The 12,181-nt window shown below is 49.6% G+C and overlaps 1 pseudogene; it reads right to left on the bottom strand.

The window, feature by feature from the left end:
• Nucleotides 1–1,759: 1,759 nt before the first annotated feature.
• On the bottom strand, nucleotides 1,760–1,897 carry LOC145293567 (U2 spliceosomal RNA; annotated as a pseudogene).
• Between the last annotated feature and the right edge of the window lie 10,284 nt (nucleotides 1,898–12,181).

The raw sequence follows: 12,181 nt of genomic DNA, 5'->3' as shown, positions 1-12,181 counted from the left end.
ACTCCTCGGCCTAATGTTCACGGGAAACATGAGTTGGAACAATTACATTGAGAACATTGCCAAGACCGCTGCGAAAAAGGTAGGTTCTCTCTACCGTACTAGAAAGTTACTAACGCCCGAAAGTATCCTGTACCTCTATAAGGCCACCATTTGCCTATGTATGGAATATTGTTGTCATATTTGGCTGGTGCATCTGCTACTAGTCTCTCACTCCATGACAAGGTTCAAGAGAGAGTCGCCAACCTGATAGGTCCTGAACTGTCATCTAAGCTTCAGCCTCTGTCCCATCGATAAAATGTAGCATCCCTCTGCTTATTCTACAAGTACTATAACAATGAATGCTCCGACGAACTGCAAGCACTTGTATCCCCTCAACGTAAATACTTCCGACAAACCCGGCAAGCAGCAAAATCCCACCCTCTTCACAGTTGAGATCCCTAGATGTAAGAGAACGTTATACTCCAGTAGTTTCTTCCCCGGAACCGCTAGGCTTTGGGATTCGCTTCCGAGTTCCTGCTTCCTTAACTGTACTGACATGCAGAAGTTCAAGCGTAACGTGAACCGACATCTTGCTGCCCAACTCCCCACATAGAATCCCTCTAGTTTATGTCCCTGATAGTAGTCCCCTACATCAAAGTGGCAATGTGCCTTGTTTGGGGTGAAAATGTAATTTTTAAAAAAAGTATCCGAATGTCAACGTCAAAACATTTTTTCATTATAACTTTTTTTTTTCACGGGTGCAATTATTTTCCCTTTGGAAACTAACTTGAGGTTTTAATCTTTCAAAAAGTAGTCGGTAACCTACGAAAAATTATGATAAACCAGCTTTTAAAACCATGTCTCCCTATCAATTTTCTGTCATTAATGCTCGTACCTAAAAGCCATATTTTCCCCATACACGGACTATTGTTACAACATATTGACAGGTGAATTTACCTTTTTCTCTCACGCTAAGAAAGAGTCCAATACTGAGCGTAATTTTCACAAGGTTTCGGCTGATGTAACCTACGACCGTCCAAGTACTTTATCAGTTACTCTATGGGTCATTGCAAGGACACATTGCATAATGGATAAACAGTAAATTCAGTTGTAAGTGAGACTTTTTACTTAAGGTTAGAAATTCAATCCTAAGTGCGGGCGATACGCTGAATACAATTGCGTATTACTGATGACTTCTCCCCGATCGTGGCTGGCGAAACAAGAGCATGCTATCTCCATGGATTAACTAAAATGTTCTGTTCGAAATTTCGTGCAGATTCCCACTTTCAACAAGATACACGTGGAGAAGGTAAATGGAAAGATACATTGTGAAAATAGAATTTAGGATAAAGAGCAGTAGTTTCGAATAATCAAAATAATAAAAATTATCTCAAATTTTTAGAAAGGTATATTTTTTATTTAAAAAAAAAACATACGCATTATCAAATTCTTCACTTATTCCACTGGACTGAGAGGCCTTTTGTTATATGTATCCTTGGTGAAAAAAGACCGATAGCCATTAGTCGCGTGCTCTCGTGTGAATGTGTGAATGTATGATTGACATGAAATTCTTCAAGGTAAACTAAAATGACCGAAAAATAGGCTGAAATAACTTAAATAAATAAAAAGTAAATGACTTAGAATGACTTTAATGAACTTAAGGGTGAATTGAATGACCTTAAGAATGACTTGACTGTTTAAAAAATAACTGGAATCCTTCAAAAACAACTTGAATGATCTGTAGAATGATTTGAATGGCTTTGAGACTGACTGGTTGTAAAGTGGGTGATCATTTTACATTAAATTAATACAGAAAAGTGATTCCCCACTTTATATCACAAAGTTACAAACATAAGTACAGCATGTAGTATGAATAGATACTACACTTTGATCTTGGCCAAAAGGCCAAGAAAAGGGTATGTTGGTATTTATTTGCTCCCCAACCGAGCAAATTAGACACAATGCCGATTTTTAATGTGAGGAGTGAAGGGGGAATGGGGACCAGCTCACCGGGGAGTAGGGGAGCTGGATAATGACAATTGATATGAAGGGTTGCCGCTACATTGACAAAGATCTGGTGTTGGTGCGCTGTCTGGTTTGGAGGAGGAAGTGGATTTTTTTGTTAGGGGTGGTGTATGTTCGCAGGGAGTGGAGGCCACCTTTTCTTCCCCTTTTCTTTTTTGTTTTATCTTTTTTATTCTTTCGAATGGACCGGGGAGAGGTGAGGTTGAGTTCTTCTCCCTCTAATTTGCGGATTCATCCTCAGAGGAGCAGTCTTTTCCCCGCTTGATCCCCGTCTCGATTGGTGTGGGGACCGTTGGTTGTGTCTGCTCCTCTAGTTGCTGCTGCGGCTGTTTTTGTTGCTGCTGCTCTCGCTGGTGTCGTTGCTGCTGCTGCTGCTTCTGCTGCACTTGCTGCCCTTGCTGCCCTTGCTGCTTCTGCTGCTGCGGTAGTTGTTGTTGCTGCAGCTGTTTCCACGGCATTGGCTGCAGTGGTTGTTGTTGTTGCTGCATTTGTAGAGGCTCCTGCCTAGATTTTGGGGCTAGTGGTGGGACGGTGGCGGTAGGGATTATGAGTTTCTGTTTTTGTCTCACTACCGTGCTCCATTCCTTTTCCCTTAGCCTTCTGGGTGGTTTGGGTTTTCCTTGGAGTTGGGGTTGGTGCCACGGTTGCAGGGGTTGTTCCGTCTGTTTTGGCGCGGGCGCTGTCTCAGGGGTTGTGACCGCCTTTTGAGTCGTTTGATTAGGGTTACCCTTTGCGGGCAGCTCCTAGCCATGTGGCCCTGCTTTTGGCAGAACCAGCAGTGCGGACGACGGCCCTGCACCACTACTGTTATGCTGGCGTCCTTGTATGTCAGCAGCGCTGGTATCGCCCGAACACCCTCCCTCTTCAGCCTCATTGCTATTGTGTAGCAGCCCAGTTGAGTCCCAGTTTTTGACCGTACTGGGGTCACCTGTTCCACCTCACCGTACTGGCTGAAGAGGAATCCTAACAGTTCCGCAGGTATTTGGGTTGGCACATTAAATACCTGCACCCGAGTCCTTCTTTTGCTCTGGTATTCGGGTATTAGTTTGACTCTCCTATGATTTATTTCTTGGCGGAAGAATCTCTCTGCATCGTCCTTGGTGGGTAGGAGGATGTCCCACATGGCGAAGCCCCTCTGGTACAAGTATAGTACCGGGATGTTAAGTTTCTGGAGGAGCCCTGCCATGTCTTCCTTCCTCATCCCCAGGAGGCGGTTTTCCAGTATATCGGAAATGGCGAAGGACAGGACTCTACCCTCAATCGTCTCCCAGGCACCCAGTATGGGTTTTATATCTTCCTCCTCTATGTATTGTCTGTACTTTGTCAGGTACAGATCTCTATACTTTTGAGAGGACAGTTGTTTTTCTACGGTCTTCCCCCACGCAGACCCTCTTGGTGGTGTTGGTGTTGGTGTTGGTATGAGGTCTTTGGTGGGGTTAGACCATTTTTGGTCTTTTATAGAGGTCGCCCCTGCCTGTTTATTGGCGACACTTCCTGCCTCCCCAGATTTCTTAGTCTGTCCTTTTGTGGGAGGGTCGCTTTTGGGGGGGGGCTCCCTTTTCAGTGTCTTTTGGGCCTGACTCTCCTTGGTTAGAGTCTTTTTCAGGAGCAGCTTCCCGTTTTGGGGAGTCGGCCTCTTGGGGAGCATAATCTTTTTATTTACTTTGAGGTCATCTGCCCCTTCCTCGAATGTGAGGTCCAGGCGGTATGCCCCCTCATTTTCTTGATCTACTCCCCTTTTGGGGGAGCAGACCTCCTGGGGAGCGCTGTCCCCTTTATTGTCCTTTTGGCCTGGCACCTCCTCCTTTTTGTGGTCGGACCGATTTTGGTTTTGCTCCCCTTTGGGGGAGTCGCCCTCGGGGGGAGCTATTGGTAAATAATCCCCCTCCTGGGGAGCATCCAATGCTGTCATATCCTGGCAGTACGCCCCGTCAGTGGTTGTTTTTACTCCTCCTGTTGGGGAGTCGTCTTGGGGAGCAGTAGCCCCTGGCTGGGGGTATCCATGTTGGTGGCCCCTTGGCTGAGGGTATCCATATTGGTGGCCCCCGGGCTGGGGGTATCCGTTTTGGTTCCCTCTTCTTTTAAAAATCACCGAAAAGAGTGACGTGGAGATGGCGTCACAAAGTGGGGAGCCGACTTTGGGGCTAAAACGAAGTGGCGATAAAAGGCGGCAAGAGGGGAGATAGAACTGAGAGAGGGAGTGGGAAGTTAGTGGGGGGAAGAGAGAAAGTGTTTCCGACCCTCCCTCGCGGGAAGGTCGTAAATTATCGGCTCGGATCACCCCGTGAGGGGGGAGAGCAGAGAAAGACAGACAAAGTAGGGGTGCAGACAGAACGCTACCCAAATAGCTCGTCAGGTGTACCGGGCACGAGAATGTGTTGCTAGAACAGCACGGTCTCGCGCAATGTAGGTATCAGAAAAGATACTACACTTTGATCTTGGCCAAAAAGCCAAGAAAAGGGTATTTATTTGCTCCCCCACCGAGCAAATTAGGCACAAGGCCGATTTTTAATGTGAAGAGTGAAGGGGAAATGGGGACCAACTCCCCGGGGAGTAGGGGAGCTGGATAGTGACAATTGGTATGAAGGGTTGCCCCTACATTGACCAAGGTCTTATATGTAAGGTTGCCCCCACATATGGTCTCTGCTGCAGTATCTACCGGAACAGATGGTATTTATTTGCTCCCCCACTGAGCAAATTAGGCACAAGGCCGTTTTTAATGTGATGTAAAAACCAGCTCCCCTAAAAGGGGTCACTCTGGTTACCAAAAATAATAATTGTCCCAGTATAGAGGGTTTCCCCTCCATTGACTGGTACAAATTATCTTAAGTGCAGTATCTGCCGGAACAGATACTACACTTTGATCTTATTTATTTATTTTATTGTTGTCAAAAAATGAAAATACAATGTAAAATTATACAAACAAAAGAATCAAACAACAAAATTAGGGACAAGGCCCTATAAGAAATTGGGAGGGGGAGGGTACAGGGTCTTTTTGACTATCTAACAGATGAGACTTTGAAGTCTTACTCTTGACTGGCAACATTTACCAAAATACCTCAATCACTCTGTGGATCTTAATCTAACTAATACCCCAGCGTTCAGTGTAAAAAATAACTTATGTACAATTTGTAAAAACTTATCTGTGTGTTGTGTGTGCATTTTTTTTTTTTTTTTTTTTTTTGTGTGTATGTGCATGTGTTAGAAAATAAAGTTCGATTTCATTAAAAAGAGTTCTTGAATTAATTTGGAATAAAAATGTTCGTGGAGTGGGAATAAACTAATAAAGAATGTTCATTTCAAAAAATAATAAGGGAAAAAACTACTAATGTGTTGTTAGTAAGACCCCCCTGTACTATTCTATGTGGTTAGATTTCCCACTGTTTTCCGGGGAACCGAAAACAAGCAGGGCCTCCCTAATGGGTTTGGGGAAATGGCCTTAATAGAGGTGGGAGAAAATAAAGCAACGGATGGAGGGGGTAGGAGGGTGACCTCTGAGTAGGGGAGCGACCGGGGACATCAGAAAATAAACCTGAGGAGCAGAGGGGTTGGGCAGACTCAGAGGTTCTCTAATACCAAAAAATAAAATCAGGGACAGGATCTCATTTGTACCACCAGTCAAGAGTTACTTTACTGAACTTATGCTAACCTAGGCGGGATGGGTTCCGTAGGACCCAGCACCGCCCATGCCATGCCTAAGGAGGGAACACGTATTGAAACTTGGCTCCTCGACGGATGCACAAACTAGTGCTGTGCACCCACCTCTTGTCAAATTCCACTCTAGGCAACCTCTTCCAATCGCATCTGATCTTTACTTTAAGCAAATGTTTAAAGTAAACAATCAGATCCCGATCCGGAACAGATGTCCCTTCGCGGACCAACTTGAGGCGCGTGATCCAGATGGTCATGCGCGCTACTGCTAGGATCGCCAGGAAAACCAAACTTTCCTCCCTGGGGAACGGCGGCTCCATGTTGTACACAAAAGTTCCTACGTCGAGATCGAGCAGACACTCGGCATCGATGCGAGCTGTTACCCCCTCGACGTACTTTAAAAGGGGCTGTATCCGGCTGCAACTAAAAAACGCGTGCTCGATAGTTTCGGGCTCGCGTTCGTCACAGCACGGACAGAAGCGCCTGGTATGTTCTTTATACCGGAAAAGTTCGTCGAAGAGGGGCAGCGCATTTCGGACCAGTCGCCAAGTCAGGGAGAATTCCGAGTTATTCAGAATCTCTCGTCCCGGCGCCCAACACCATTGAGAACGGACAACCTTCATCGACCATCCCATCCGCCTACAAAGTGGATCCCTCGCGGTCCCCTCCACTAAATCCCGATACAGTTCCTTCCTTGGCTGATCGAGGACACTGGTCCCCGGCAAAGCTCTAAGAGCGGTCCGGCATTCGGAGAAGAACTTGGACTCCCCCTTCGGTCTACGACGACCTTCTACCGAAGGGTTGGGTTTGAGATTGGGAAACGAATTCTCAACCACAGGGACCCAAGGAGCGTCTCCTTCAAGCGAACGACCCAGGAAAGCCAATCTCTCGGCGTTTCTGTGACACAAGAGACTGGGCTGACTCAGGCTTCCCCTGCTCGGACGTTGAACACAGACCTCTCTGCAGACATAGTGCTTACCCTCGTTCCACAAAAGTGAATCGAGGCGCCCTTGTAAGCGGGTTAGGCGTTCTGCAGGGAGAGGAAGTACAGACAAACGGTAAAGGATGAGCGGAAAGACGTATGTAGCACACGCCTCCGCCCGACCCTTCAAGGACAATTTCCTTCCAATCCAAGTCTTGACTGACGATTTGACCTTAGACTGTACTTCCGACCAATTCTTTTCCAGCTGAAGTCCCAGTCCAAACCAAACACCGAGAATACGGACCGGTCCATCGGTCCAGCTGAAAATACCTGGAAGCGAGTTTACCCCGGTCCAGGCCCCCAACCGCAGGCCAGCAGACTTGCTACGGTTGAAGATGGCCCCTGTTACTTCTTCGTATCGAGCGAGCGCCTCGACCACCGCTTGAATGTCCGTGAGGCAAGACACGAACACGGTGACGTCATCGGCGAACGCGGAAACCCTGGCTCGTGTGCCTCCAGGGAGAGCTATTCCGCGCAGGACTGGTGTAGTCGCCTCGTCCCTTAAATTGCGAAGGAGGGGTTCCAACGCCAGGACATACAGCAGAGGCGACAGCGGACAACCCTGTCGCACCGACCGAGAGACAGCGAATGACTCCGATAGCTTACCGTTGATCTGCACCGCCACCGTTGGCCTGTCATACAGAACAAAGATCCACTTGCGGAAGTCCGGATTAAATCCGGCGGCCTCTAACACAGATCCTAGGAACCGATGGTCGACCCTATCGAATGCCTTGGACTGATCTAAACTGATCAGCGCGGCTTCGGCGTCGTCTTCTGTCCCCTCTATGATCGAGCGTATCAAATGCAAATTGTCTTGAATTGATCTCCCCTTCACAGCATAAGTCTGGTCTGGTTCGATCAAATCAGTGATGACAACCTGCAAGCGATTCGCAAGAATCTTTGCCAAAATCTTTAACTCTGTGTTTAGCAGAGTCAAGGGCCTAAAATCATCAAAGTTTTCCCTCCCGCCATGCCGTTGACCTTTCCTCAGCAATGTGATCACACCCTTGGTCACCTGTCCAGGGATGGAGCCCTGGGCAAACCAATGGTTGAACATATCCTTCAGAAGAGGGACCAACATGGGCGACAGCCTCAAGTAAAACTCGTAGGGTAAACCATCAAGCCCCGGAGATTTGTTATAGCCGACCTGCTTCAACGCAGTAATGACCTCATGTTCAGTAATAAGACCATCACAGCTAGCCGCTCGAGCCGCCGTGAGGCGGGGCGAGTCAGCCAAATAGCTGCCAAACTCATCGACCCTGAGCCTGGGTAGTTGGGTGAAGCGCACCGATAGATGCTCCCGAAACCCCTCGCAGATCTCCCGAGTCGATACTAAAGCGTGTCCTTCCAGGTTATGTACTTTACGAATGTACCCATCCGAACCGCGCCTTAAAGCAGCCTTACGCTCAACGGCGTCAACATTCACAGCCTCGTTAGAAACTTTGTTTAACCTAGCCCTAACTACTTGACCTTCATACCGCTCGCTAGCCAAGCGGTTGAGATCTTGTTTAGCTAGTGCTAACTCTAGGGGATCCCCCCCTTCCACCGCCCGGGTCAGCTTATCCTCTAAGCGCTTCTTCGCCTCAGCCTTATCTAACGCGAGGCGTTGGCTATACTTGACAGAGAAGCGCCTAATTTTAGCCTTAAGACTAACCCACCACTTACTCCCTGTAACCGCCCCCACTAAAGCCCTCTGAATTAGCTCAGTGACCTTCAACCGGTAGTCCTCCAGCTCCAACAAGGAGATGTTGAACTTCCAGTATCCGGCCAGTTTAGGCCTAGCACTTAAGTTCAAACGGGCCATAACAAGTTTATGGTCCGAGTGTCCTAATAAGTGGAACGTGGGGCAAGATAGGAAGTCTATGTCGCCTCTTCTAACTAACATCCGATCCAAGTAAGTACTCGGATGGGAAGGCACTACAGAATGCCACGTCCACATCTCCCGCCCTGGATGATCAAGACGAAATCTGTCGACTAGATCGCACGAAGCCATCAGGTCAGACAGAGAGCTGTCACACCACGCCGACCCACTAGCTCCCCCGACCTTATCTATACTGGGATCAAGGATTGCATTCCAATCACCCATTAAAACTAATCGTTCCGGATCCACTAAGAAGCCCTCCAACCGTCGAAAAAAGGTTGCCCTCTCTACAGCAGCATTGGGAGCATAAACAGCAACAATCCGAAAAACACTACAATTAACAGCAACATCAACAACGAGCGCCCGCCCGTCCTCGCCTGCGTGAACAACATTCACCGACGCTGACAGGGTGCGTTTCACTAGCAAGGAGATTCCACGACTATTAGTATTGCCATATGCTGAGTAAACATCGTAATCGTTTACCAGCACCTGACAATCCTCGTCACAAACAAAGTGGGTCTCCTGGATAGCGGCGATATCTACCTTAAGGGACACCAGGTCTCTCACAACGCGCGAGGCCTTGCTTCGACACCTGATGCCCCTCACATTAAATGTAGCCAAGTTTAAAGCCATGTTCACTTACCTTAGGCAGTGTCACAGACGGGTCTGAAGTCCTCGGCAGTGAGGACGTAGCAGGCTTGCCCAAGGCTTCCGGTCAGCAGTTCCGCAGAAGGTAATCCATCCTTGGCAACGCCTCCCACGTCCAGGGGAAAAGTTAGTTTTAATGCCCTGTATAGGGAAGGATGGACATACAGGGGTGTGCGACCTTCACATCTGTAGATTATATTTTTTAGAGACGGATGGTCCATGTCGATAAGCTGTTGGCCTGGTATTGCCTCCTTGGCTGCCTCCAGCATCGCCCATAGACCCTCCGTTCTAGCGTCTTTATTCCCCCTGACAAAGGTTGTCAGCATGGGGGCATCTGGGAAGTGTTCTGGCTCAGTGACCTTGTGACTTCCCACTGAGTCAAAGTTCAGGAGCTTGTTGAAACGGACCTTCTGCTTTCCCTTGAGCTCTGGTATATTCCGCAGAAGATCCGTCTCGCAGATCCTACCTCCCGGCAGGAATGGTAGTTTTTTGGTTCTTTGGGTTCTGGTTGTTGTTGTTGTTGTCGGGGAGGGGTCCTCTTGTTGTTGTTGAGGAGGGGAAGAGGTGTTTTGGGCGGGGGTGTCCTGTTTTGCTGGTACGCTGGTAGGCCTTTCGCAAGACACGGGGCGTGAAGCTTCTCTGGGTGGGACCGGGAGAGAGGGTGAGGGGGATTCTTGTGGCTTCGGCTGATGGGGCGATGGGGTTATGGGTTGTTCAGCCTCTGCTTTATCGGGAATGTTCTCTGAGGGGGTTGGGGAGGCAGCTCTCATTTTTCTGCTCTTTTTCCTCCTTGCCCTCCTAATTTCTGTGGCGCTTAATGTTGGTCTTGCCGGCAAGGGTTCCCCCTCCTCCTCGGACACCACCTCTTCTTCGGACTCCTGCAGTTTCCTTTTGTTCGAGGAGGCGGGGACCTCTGTGTCCATGTTTGCATTGTCTTCCGGCTTGTCTTCTGGCTGGGCTATGGTCACTGTCTGTGGGGAAGATTGTTTGATGGCCTTTCCCTTTTTAGTGACTGTCGCCCATCCCTGTTTGGCTTCTGCGGGATTCTCGGCGTGAGCAGGAGCGGCGGTTGCGACTGTGGCCTTGGATGTTCCCGCTACCTTGGTGGCAGCCTTGTTGGTATTTCTCTTGGGGCAATCCTTGGCCATATGGCCCTGTTGTTGGCATTGCCAGCAGTGCGGCCTCCTTCCTTCTACGATCAAGGAGAGGGTCCAGTCCCCGAACTGAATTGTAGCAGGGATGCCGTAGAACCCCACCTTGTCGACCACCATTTGCACCTTGTAATCCCCGGTCATAATGTTACGTTGACCGCGGCAAGGTGTCACCTCCTCCACATCCCCGTACTGGCTGAGGATGGCTCCCAGCTGTTTCGCATCCATATAGCAGGGGACGTTGAGCACTGATACATTTGTCCTCCGCCTGTTGAGGTAAACTGGGTGGAGCTTGATGTTTCTCGATTGATGGTTCATCTTAGAGAGTCTGACGGCATCCTCCGGGGTTGGGAGCAGGACATCCCACATTGCATAACTCTTCCTGCAAATGTAGTTAGCAGGGATGTTCTGCTCCATCAGGATCTTCACCATTGTCTCTTTGTTGATTCCCGTCAGACCTCTTGCCTTGGTGTCGGACGTGATTAACGAGAGCACTCTCTTTTCCAGGCTTTCCACTTGACCTGGAAGGGGCTGGATGGTGTTGCCCTTTGTATACTGACTATATTTGGTCAGAAAGAGCTCTCGATAATCTTGGGGGGACATCTTGGCCTCTTCTTTGGATCCCCATGCTGATCCTCCTGCTTTAGATGTCTCTGGGGCTGGAGGAGCTGTGGCTGGAGTTGGCTGCTTCATGGGGGCCGGCGAGGTTTCTGGTGATGTCGCTGGCATGGGAGTGTGACCTTTTCCGGTCAGTTTAGGCCAGTCCGCAGATGTCGTTGCGTGCTGGCTTTCCTGGCTTTCCGAGTCACTTCCCGAATCTCTCTTCTTTTTCTTCCGAGGCTGGGTTTTGCTAGTCTCGGCCGCCAGTTCCTCCCCTCCTGGGGAGGCCTTTCCGGAATGTGTCGTGGCTACTGGTTGGGGGGTTTCTGCTGGCTGGGCCTTGGTATTTCCTGCCTGGACCTTAGCCGCTTTTTCCACCGCTTCCTTCTTAGCCGCTTCCTTTTCTCCGTTGCCCTCTTGGGGAGCGTTGAGGGTCAACGGATTGGTTGTGTCCTCCCCGAATAGGGATTGTAGGGAGGCCATGGTTTCGTCGAACAGTTCCTGTTCAGATTTCTTGCAGGAACTGTTTTCATTTTCTTCCCCTTTTGTTGGTGGGGGATCCCGCTTTTGGGGAGCGGGGGAGCCTTGTTCTGGTGTCTCCACCATAACTTTCGGGACCTGGGCGGTTGCTTGTCCTGGTCCCTCTGTACTTCTCCCGCCTTGCTTTCTTGGGGCACCTTCATTGGGCTGGTTGCCCTTGTGGGGAGCTGCTTGTCCCTTTTTGGGGGATGCTGGTAGCTTTCTGGGGGTCGCCGCGGGCTGCGGCCCTACCCCTCCAGTTTCCATCAAGGTCGCCGCGGGCTGCGGCCCTACCTTGCTGCTTCCAAGTTCCGCAGTGTTCTCTCCATCGACCCGGGGCCGGGATTTGACTCCCTTTTCCGGGGATTTAGTTGGGGGAACGGTGCTCCGCATTTGGGGTGATGATCCCCGCCTGCTCGGCATCGTGGGGGCGTTGGTCGCTGACGCAGACCAGACCTGGGAGGGAGGAAAAATAAAACAGTCTGGGTGACAAAGGGATGGAGGGGGTGGCCAGGGGCGAAGAGAGAAAGAGGTTTGACCTCCCCTCGCGGGGAAGTCGGGTTAGTCAGCTCGATCCCCCCTTGCGGGGGGGAGAGCAGAGAAGAAAGATGCAGTGGTGGCTAGCGGGTCAGAGTGCCGCGTCGCAATTAAGAGGAGAGAGGGAAAGGCATCTTTGCCCAGAGAGAAGGCAAAAACGAAGGTATTAACCCCAAAACCCTTCCCACAAACAACCCCAACAGGAAGCGACAAAGAGACCCGGTCTGC

Source organism: Euprymna scolopes, chromosome 14 (assembly GCF_053919585.1).
Source record: "Euprymna scolopes isolate OS-2025 chromosome 14, ASM5391958v1, whole genome shotgun sequence".
NCBI classification, from domain to species: Eukaryota; Metazoa; Mollusca; class Cephalopoda; order Sepiida; family Sepiolidae; genus Euprymna; species Euprymna scolopes.
The sequence above is the reverse complement of the archived record's forward strand: the minus strand, read 5'-3'. Positions and strand labels throughout refer to the sequence as shown.